The sequence below is a fragment of the Aegilops tauschii genome, chromosome 3, assembly GCF_002575655.3.
Source record: "Aegilops tauschii subsp. strangulata cultivar AL8/78 chromosome 3, Aet v6.0, whole genome shotgun sequence".
Classification (NCBI taxonomy): Eukaryota; Viridiplantae; Streptophyta; class Magnoliopsida; order Poales; family Poaceae; genus Aegilops; species Aegilops tauschii.
The window spans coordinates 56,368,567-56,377,895 of NC_053037.3; positions in this window are offsets into that span (position 1 = coordinate 56,368,567).

Genomic DNA, 9,329 nt, shown 5'->3' on the forward strand with positions numbered 1-9,329 from the left:
TTTTGTTGTTTGCCTCTATTTTGAATTTGAATTTTAATCGGTTTCGAACTAACGCGAGATTAGCAACAGTAATCGAGGTGGCGTGGCATCATTAGCAGAGGTTTACTGTAGCTTAATTATCCGGGCGTCATAGTCGTAGTTTCGATCATTTTGCCCGAGGGGTTGTTTTGAGAGTGCCTCCCGAAGGGCTGTCCAAGTGACGGTCCGAGTTCTGTGAATCCTCCCGAAGGGCTGTCCGAGTGACCGTCCGAGTTTTGAGGGTCCTCCCGAAGGGTTGTCCGCGACACCATCCGAGGGACTGTCCGACCGCCTCTCGGAGGGCTGTCCGTGGGGCGGTTGAGGGTATACATCCTCGCGGTTGGGAGGTTGTAAATCCTAGCTGCGGGGATCTGCACCGCCGTTCGTCATCGACTCTACTTCCGCTGCGCTACGAGTCGGTAACGAAAAAGATCAAACCATGTATGCAGTCTCCATAGTGGTCCTGGGCTGGTGCGTAGGTCGGAAATTTTTTGTTCTCTGTCGCGTTACCTTACAGTGGCATCATGAGCCGTGCTATGCGTAGATGTAGGTTGCGATCTAGAATACATAGAGATGTATGGGTATTGCATAATATAATTAGGTAGTTGATGAGATCTATTGCTGAAAATTATTTATGCGGGTGATAGATGAAATCTGTTACCCGATGTTCTTGTTGCTTCCCTGGAATTTGCATATTTCTGATCTTGATAACAGTATGGTGGAGTTTCAATGTTCTGGCAATCCGCGATCCTGATTGATTAATGAAGTGCTAACAGTTCATTGAATTCCACCGTAGTTAAAAAGAAAGATGAAATTTAGCAGACGAAAGGGCAATGCAGATATGATCTGCACGGGGGTCATGCGTATGACGAAGTTCAGTATGGGGCTCAAGATTTTATTATCTCATGTTTCATACACCCCGCAATGTTAATCTAGTGACATGGATAATCATGCTTGATGATGGACGTTGGTAGCTTCGGTTTGTTTCGAAACGTTAGAAGCCACGAAAAACAAGTTTTTGCATGAACCAATTAGAGACGTCTAACTTGGTTTTGCAAGAGGGTTTGCATGTGCATATGACGTGGTATAGCAGTGCTCATAATAATTTGATTATGTATGAGATGACTATATGGTGTAAATTGATTAAACATGACCTGTGTGTCATGACTCGGCATGATGGCTGGAGCCATATGATTGCACTTTAATGACCTGCGAGTCAACCTTAAGTAATGCACTTATTTTATTAGCTATAGAGATAGCAATATTATCTGGTGCATCGACAAGGTGGTGGCAATCTTCGCGAAGGTAAACACCGACGCGAACGCCGAAAGACGAAGAAATACAAGACTTCTTCGTCAAGGGCTATACCATATCATGCTAATTATGAATTTCCTGAGATGTTTATCCCTTATGATGCACCCTTCTTGATTGCGCGGTAGTCGCTTTTATTAGGGTGATCTCTCACAAAAATATCAAGTAGTTAGTGTTCTCCCAAGTGTAGCACTGTCACGGCACCTAACTTTTTGGGGTATCGCAGGATCTCCCTGGGTACGAACGATTAGGGAAGTGTGAGGCGGGTGAGTTGAGACCTCGCAACAAGATCACTTGGTTGTCTTGACGTTCTGGAAGGATCTCTGTGAGCTCGGAACACACCCATTGAAAGATGAACAAGAGTCACATAGAGATGTGATCGGCAAGTTTGCCTACCAATTGAATTTCGCGCCATCTCGTTCAATGGCGTTGAATGGATATGCGGGTCTTGTGTCACTCATAATCAATTTTAAGAGATATTGATTTGAGTGGGAGCGCACTGTTGAATTAACATGTTTAATTCTCAGTGCAATTAATTATGAACATTGTCTAAGTGTTTCTTGCAAAATAGTTGTAGAATAATGGCTCGCGTTTCCACCTTCCCTGTTAAAATTTAATAGCTGTTAAATATCTGGTTAAAACTTTACGATTGGTAACGTAATGTGAGGATTGTCCTCAAAAGTGCCGAGAAGGACTTTGTCCTATCGCATGCTTTCCGTATCCTCCCGCTAATGCTATGGATCATGTGACTCTCGTCCTTCGATCCAAAAGCTAGAATTCTGTTACGGTCAAGTGGAATATGTTTGCTTCCATGAAACCCAAACTTCGAAAGTTGGGATAGTTATATGATATTCATGGAACTGAAAATTATTTTCAGATACAAACAAAGCAATGTTTGTTTGCAAGTATTAGTAAAAGTGTTTACTATGCATTTGACTGTTGGGAAAGGGATCCAGAAGAACGCCTGTCATATAATGAAAGGTGAATAAAACAACAACTTAAAGAGAAAGGAAGTGTCCAAAGGGTGTTAGTATGACTTACACGCCTAGGAAGTCCGGGGCTAACGCCACTCTTAAGTTGGGTGCTTCTTTTGCGAGTAGGAGAAATACTAAAAGTTAAACTGTTAGAAGTATAAAGGCAGAAAGAAATATGACTGGAATATCCAGCTCATGTATGAATGTCATACAAGTTTTTGATGTATAGTAGGCTGGTCAAAGATATAGTTCTTGGGAATTATGGTTAAACATGTTAATCACTAATTCTTGGGTATTGTGAGTTAATCACAAAGATACCCGCTTGATTGCATTCTGTTGCGAATCAATGTAAGAGCTACTATGGCCTAAAAAGAGTAGCCAGGAATTAGGTTTTAATACGTGTTGGGAACATAGTAAAAGTTACTATACCTTCCATCGGTGTATTACCTATGTATTTTCTGTCATAATTCATTTTAGAGTTTCTTACACTCTAGCCCTTTGCATAAGGTATCTTGCAAGAGGGTTGTTCATAAGAGAACTTTTGATGTTCAGTATTATGAATAAACATAAGGGCCATTGTCGGTGTCAAAACCGGCGGATCTCGGGTAGGGGGTCCCAAACTGTGCGTCTAAGGCTAATGGTAACAGGAGGCGGGGGACACAATGTTTACCCAGGTTCGGGCCCTCTCGATGGAGGTAATACCCTACTTCCTGCTTGATTGATCTTGATGATATGAGTATTACAAGAGTTGATCTACCACGAGATCGTAGAGGCTAAACCCTAGAAGCTAGCATATGGTATGATTGTTGATGATGATGTTGTCGGTCCTACGGACTAAACCCTCTGGTTTATATAGACACCGGAGGGGGATAGGGTTACACATAGTCAGTTACAGAGAAGGAGATCTACATATCCGAATCGCCAAGCTTGTCTTCCACGCCAAGGAGAGTCCCATCCGGACACGGGACGAAGTCTTCAATCTTGTATCTTCATAGTCCAACAGTCCGGCCAAAGTATATAGTCCGACTGTCCGGATACCCCCTAATCTAGGACTCCCTGAGTAGCCCCCGAACCAGGCTTCAATGACGATGAGTCTGGCGCGCAGATTGTCTTCGGCATTGCAAGGCGGGTTCTTCTCCAACTCCAGAGTACCTGTTGTAACGAGTAGTGTCCGGCTTCCCATTAATGTTGCACTCCTCGGCTTCTGTACCTTAATAACGGCAATCTCCACGTGTCGAGCGAATGCGAGAAGTCGGGGCATTTTTTGCATTTGCCACCCTGACCATGTTAGTAAATCGTCTATTAAAGAGACGGGGATCGTCAGATCCAAATCACACATTCTTCCCCAAGCGAGGAATCACCAGAGCGCACCCGAAAAACCATCCCATCATGGCCAGCCACAGCAGCTCCTCCTCTCGCTCCCGCAACACTAAGCCAGGCGAGTGGGTGAAGTGTACCGTACCCCACGGTCGATTAGTGGAGTTGCAGACCCAGGGGTTTCTCCCGCCCGCATACATGGTCCCCGTCCGAGCCGGACTAGCCACCTACAATGGCGGGGAGCAAGCGGAGAGTTTTCCCAACCCATCCAGGGGGGAGCGGGTATGCCTTGTCCCTTACTTGCTGAGGGGGCTCGGATTTCCGATCCATCCATTCCTCCGCGGGCTCCTGGAGTACTACGGCCTCTAGCTGCATAATTTTACCCCCGCCTCCATACTGCATATCGCAGGTTATGTCGCCCTATGTGAGCTATTTCTAGGCTGTGAAGCTCATTTCGAGCTATGGAAGAGGCTATTCTGCCTCGTCCCTCGCAATCAGGAGGGATCCATATATCAAGTGGGCGGAGCCGAAATATGGCGCATCGCCGGAACCGGATACTTGTCCGGAACTCCAAAGAAGACGCCCGAAGACTGGCCTTCGGAGTGGTTTTATATAGAGGACGTTCCCCTTCCGGACCCTGTTAGGATGGGCCTCCCAGAGTTTGCTGATGCCCCATTGAAGAAACGCCACAGCTGGCGCCCTTGGAGCCCCCAGGCGGAAGATAGCAGAGAAGTCCTTTATCTGATGGGCAGGATAAGAACGCTGGCCCAATCAGGACTGACAATAATCGAAGTTATGTCAATATGCATAATGCGGGGAGTGCAGCCACTTCAGTATCGGGGGAAACCCATGCGGCACTTCAATGGAGAAGACGATGCCACCCGCTACGGTCGTAAAGGTCCGGACTCCGCCACCGCTCTGGCGAAAATACTGTCCGATCTGTACAAAGGAGAGGAAGAGGAGTTTGCCCGTATCAAACCAAAGGATGGATTTTCCATGTACAACCCCCCAAGCTGGGTGAGCCGCTATCTTTTACCCAACTCCGTTCATTCTCGCATTCCTTATCACAAATATTTACCTCGCTAATTCATAACAGGAACTGCAAAGAGCTGTGAAGGAGATTCACAGCCCGGCTCCATAGCCAGAGGACCCTGACCGGGCCCTCGACCCCGGACTCGAAGAAGATCCGGAAATATTTGTGGAGCTCATTGACAAGACGTTTTACCAGGCAAGCCGTGACGGTGCTCTGGTGGCTATCATAGCCGATTATCCCGGCCTACTCCCTGCATCGCATGTAAGTAGAACCGGAGTCCTAACTTCCAAGAAAGATCCCTTCTTTGCACTTTTATCCACCGCACATGTATTGCGTCTCACAGGGAAGGCAATCGGGGCGCCATGCCGAACCCGCGGTGACTTGCCAACAAGGGGCACCGAAGCCGGGTAGGCTTAAAAGGAAGGCAGTCAGGACCGAGACGCCGTCGCAAAGGTATGATTTAAAACCTGCTCCGTAATCGTCGTCTTTAAAATATAACAGTGTCCCTTGTCCCCTGGCAGAAAAAGTGCTCGCCGGACTGTAACCGGAGACCCTACCAACCACGCCTCCACCAGCCGGACTCAAAGGCGGAGGCCAACGTAGGGACAACGTCGGACGGTCCTCCTATAGAGGATGCGGATAGAATATCCGCTACAAATTCCGAGGTGGAGAGCGCCATGAATCACCGGCGTCGTCGGGCCGTACTCCGCAACCCAAATTTCTCTATAGAGGCGTTTAATGCCTTCAACTCGGGAGAAGCGTATATCCGAGCTGCTCAAGGTGGACTTGCTAGAGCCACATATCAATATTTAAAGGATATACGGGTAAGAAAAATCTGACGAATATGTATATCAGTAGCCCCTGAGACTTGAAACAGTTGGCACAACTGATTTAAGGATCATTGTATGCCCAGGTTCTTACAGAGAAGAATACCCATTTGTCTCAAGAGCTGGAGGAGTGCAAAGCCCAGCTAAAGGCCGCTTTTGCCGAAATCGAGGAATCCAAGAAGACCTCTTCTGGTAATGCTTGTCTTTAAGGAACAAGGATGTAATAATGTGTACCAGTTAGTCTTCGGCATGTTCGTGAATCTAACAATAGATGCTGCAGGCAATCCTGGAGTGAATCCGGAGATAGCGCCAGGGGATGGGCAACATGCTCAATGACAGCTAGAGGCTGGCGAGCGCGTGCTTGCACGGGCTATTCAAGAGAAAAATAATCTCCAGGATGCCCATACCCTGCTGGGCGTTGAACTAAAAGATGTTCGGGCCCAGCTTGCTGACTCCGTGAAGGAGAATAAGAGGCCGACGCGGCATTTTTAGTAAGTGCTCAAGCGAACCTCTATATAGTTCGGCGAAGAAGTGGTTTAACAGAGTTATGTCTGTAGGTATGCTGACAGGTCTGTCAGGACCCCGATTCTAAGTCACACCAATCTAGCCTGTAACACCTCATATCGCTTTGCGGCCTCACGCACGGTATTCCCACGGGTGACGCCTTACCATGGCCCGGGACCGTTTGCGCCTTTTGGCTCACGTATATGATAGTGTCGCTAGCATCCATATGACAGAGAACCCGGGCCGACATGGCTAGTCGTGAACCTAAAGCGGCACTAACGTACGGGGACAGGCATACATGAATCAACATCGAGCATGTCGGTCAGCAGCGTGTGAATCCGGGCTGTAGCACTAGGCTAACAAGACTCCGGGAACCTGGGCTGTAGCAGGCTAGGCAGGACTCCGGATGTCACCGCGTGACATTTCCCCGAAGGGACAGACATAGGAACGATATGAAACACATGCCGGCCAGTCAAGTGCTCCTGAGCAGTAGTGCTGGGCTAACAGGACTCCGGTGAACCGGGCTGTAGCAGACTACTATGGCTCACGGACGCACTAGACTACATTTCCCCATAAGAGAGGCTGCGAAGGATAAACAACTAGATTGTCGGATCCCACACATACCAAGCATTTCAATCATACACACAATATGCTCGATATGTGTAAATACAACATGGCATCACAACAAAACTCTACAACTCAAGTACTTTATTTAAAGGCTCAGAGAGCCATACATATCATGCACACAAGTACGGGTCACACGACCCAGCATTCAAGTCATACAAGCATACAAGCCAACAGCGGAAGTAACATGTCTGAGTACAGACAACTAGAAATAAAAGAGGCTTCAGAAAGCCTAGCTATACTACACGGTCCATCGTGAGCTCAGGATCACCACCTGGACTTCAGCCTACTCGTCGACATCGACGTCTATAAAGAACCCATCAGAAAGGGTTGCAGCGTCTTCTGTAAAACGTAAATTGAGCAAACATGAGTACAAAGGAACTCAGCAAGACTTACATCAGATCCTACATACATGCACATTATCGAGAAGGGATGGTGGGGTTATTGCAGCAAGCCAGCTTTGACTCTTGGCTAAGCTATCTTACGAGACTAGGACTTGAAATGTTTTGCGCACTCGAGTCCACTACACACCACTTCAATACACTACCGGGGATCCACCTCCGTCATCCTACGGAAGAGCCATCCTCGGCACTCACACTTATCTTGAGGCTTTTAGTAGTATCCATTTACTTTTCTATGAACTGTATAGGCAACTAAGTAGTCCTTTACCGCGGACGCGGCTATTCGAATAGATGATGTTAACCCTGCAGGGGTGTACTTCTTCATACATGTTTCCACCACTTAGCGTCTGCACACGACATGTGCTCGGCAGACTTCAAGCGAAAACCGACGTGGGTGTAGACCACGACCTACCTAAACACCTAAGTCTCTAGTCCAGGTTTATCGCCTATTCAGGTTCCATCCGCAGGGAGTCCGGTCGAGGTTTCCACATACGGCCCCGAACGATGTGTGCAGGGTTCCCGAGATACCAAACGGGCATCCGGTACACCGTGCCACGTACCTACCGCATCACAGCCCACCCCGCGGGTCAGCGCTGCCCACGGCCTCCAGTAAGCTACAAACACCAGAAACTACTTGCAACTCCTGGACAGAGGACTAGGGTGAATAAGAAGTCGAGTGGGGTCATATTTCAGGGCCCAATGAATGGTAGTAGCTGAATCTTAAATCACACATACACATCTCAGTCCTTAAGGACGGTTCCAATGAAACAACCCACCATGTACTCCTACATGGCCTCTCATCGATACCTTTACCAAATCGTGTTCAACAGTTCACCCTCATTGCCGACATGATCATTTCACTCTAGCCCATCACCCAGATGAACCAGACCTGACACGACTCTAAGCATAGCAGGCATAGCAAGGTAGGAACACACATACACATGGCTCAATCAACTCCTACACGTGCTAGTGGGTTTCATCTAGTTACTGTGGCAATGACAGGTCATGCAGAGGAAATGGGTTCAACTATCGTAGCACACAGCAGTTTGAATCGCGTTGTCTTAGTAAAAGAGAGCAGAAGCGAGAACATGGGATTTTATCGATATGATAAATTGGTTGGTTGCTTGCCTTGCGGATCAGTGGACCGGTATTGCTCCTCGTTTGGATACCCGCGATACTCTTCGGGGGCAGAACCTACCGCAGAGAGCACCGGTATACAATCAACACCAAACAATGTGCAACAATATGATGCATGCATGAGACATGGCAAAATGAGTGTATTGGGCTAATGCAACTAAGACCAGATAGGTTTGAACCATTTTGAATCAAAGATTCAAGTTCCAAGTTCATAAATGGCCCTTAATAGTGCTTTATTTTGTTCTGCACTAAACAGCAGGTTAGCTTGCTTAAACATGCATGAAACTAGTGCAGATGGATAGACTGGATTTTTCTGATCATTTTACATATATAACACTTTGCATTTTGAGCTACAGATTAATTTCTATGATTTTTTGAAGTTTGTGGTATTTTCTGGAATTTCATGTATAAGAATAATTCCAGTAATTAAATTACTGCGTCAGCATTGCGTCAGGGTGACGTCAGTGGTCAACGGGGACGCCCAGGTCAAACCTGACCAGTGGGACCCACTGGTCAGTGTCTCTGTTAGTTAATTAGGTTAATTAGGATTAGTTTAAAACTAACCCAGATTAATTAGCAGAGCGGGCCCCACTTGTCATTGACTCAGGGGAGGTCAAACGGGTCCCACCCGAGGTCAAACGGGGTCAGCAGGGTCAAAGTCGCCGGCGTTTAGCCGCCGGCGAGGCCAGACGCGGCGGTGGGAGTGCGTTTTCGTGCTCCGGCGACCAAAAGGGCGGCGGAGGGCATCTACGGGACGCGGGGAGCGAGCCGCGTCGTTTGGTGGCAGTGGTGGAGCTCGGGGTGGTCGGGAACATCGCCGGCGACGACCTTGGCGGTCGCCGGGGTTCGGCCGAGGTCGAACCCGAGGCTACGGGGCACGGCGAGGTGCGTGGAGTGGTGCGTTGGGCTCCTGCGAGTGCGGTGAGTGTGTTGGACACGGTGGTGTGGCCGGAGTCACGTCGGCGACGAGCTCGGCGGCGGCGCGTGCGGTGAGCTTCGCGCAGTCGTTACGGGGCTCGAGAAGGAGAACATAGAGGATAGGGAGGTGGCCAAGCTCACGGTGGTTGCGACGGAGCAGACGGCGAGGTCGGGGACGAGTTGCTGCGGCGGTGACGGCGAAGGGGATCTCCGGCGACGGTCGGAGAAGATGGGGTCAGTGGAGGCGGTGCAGAGCGTGCGAGCG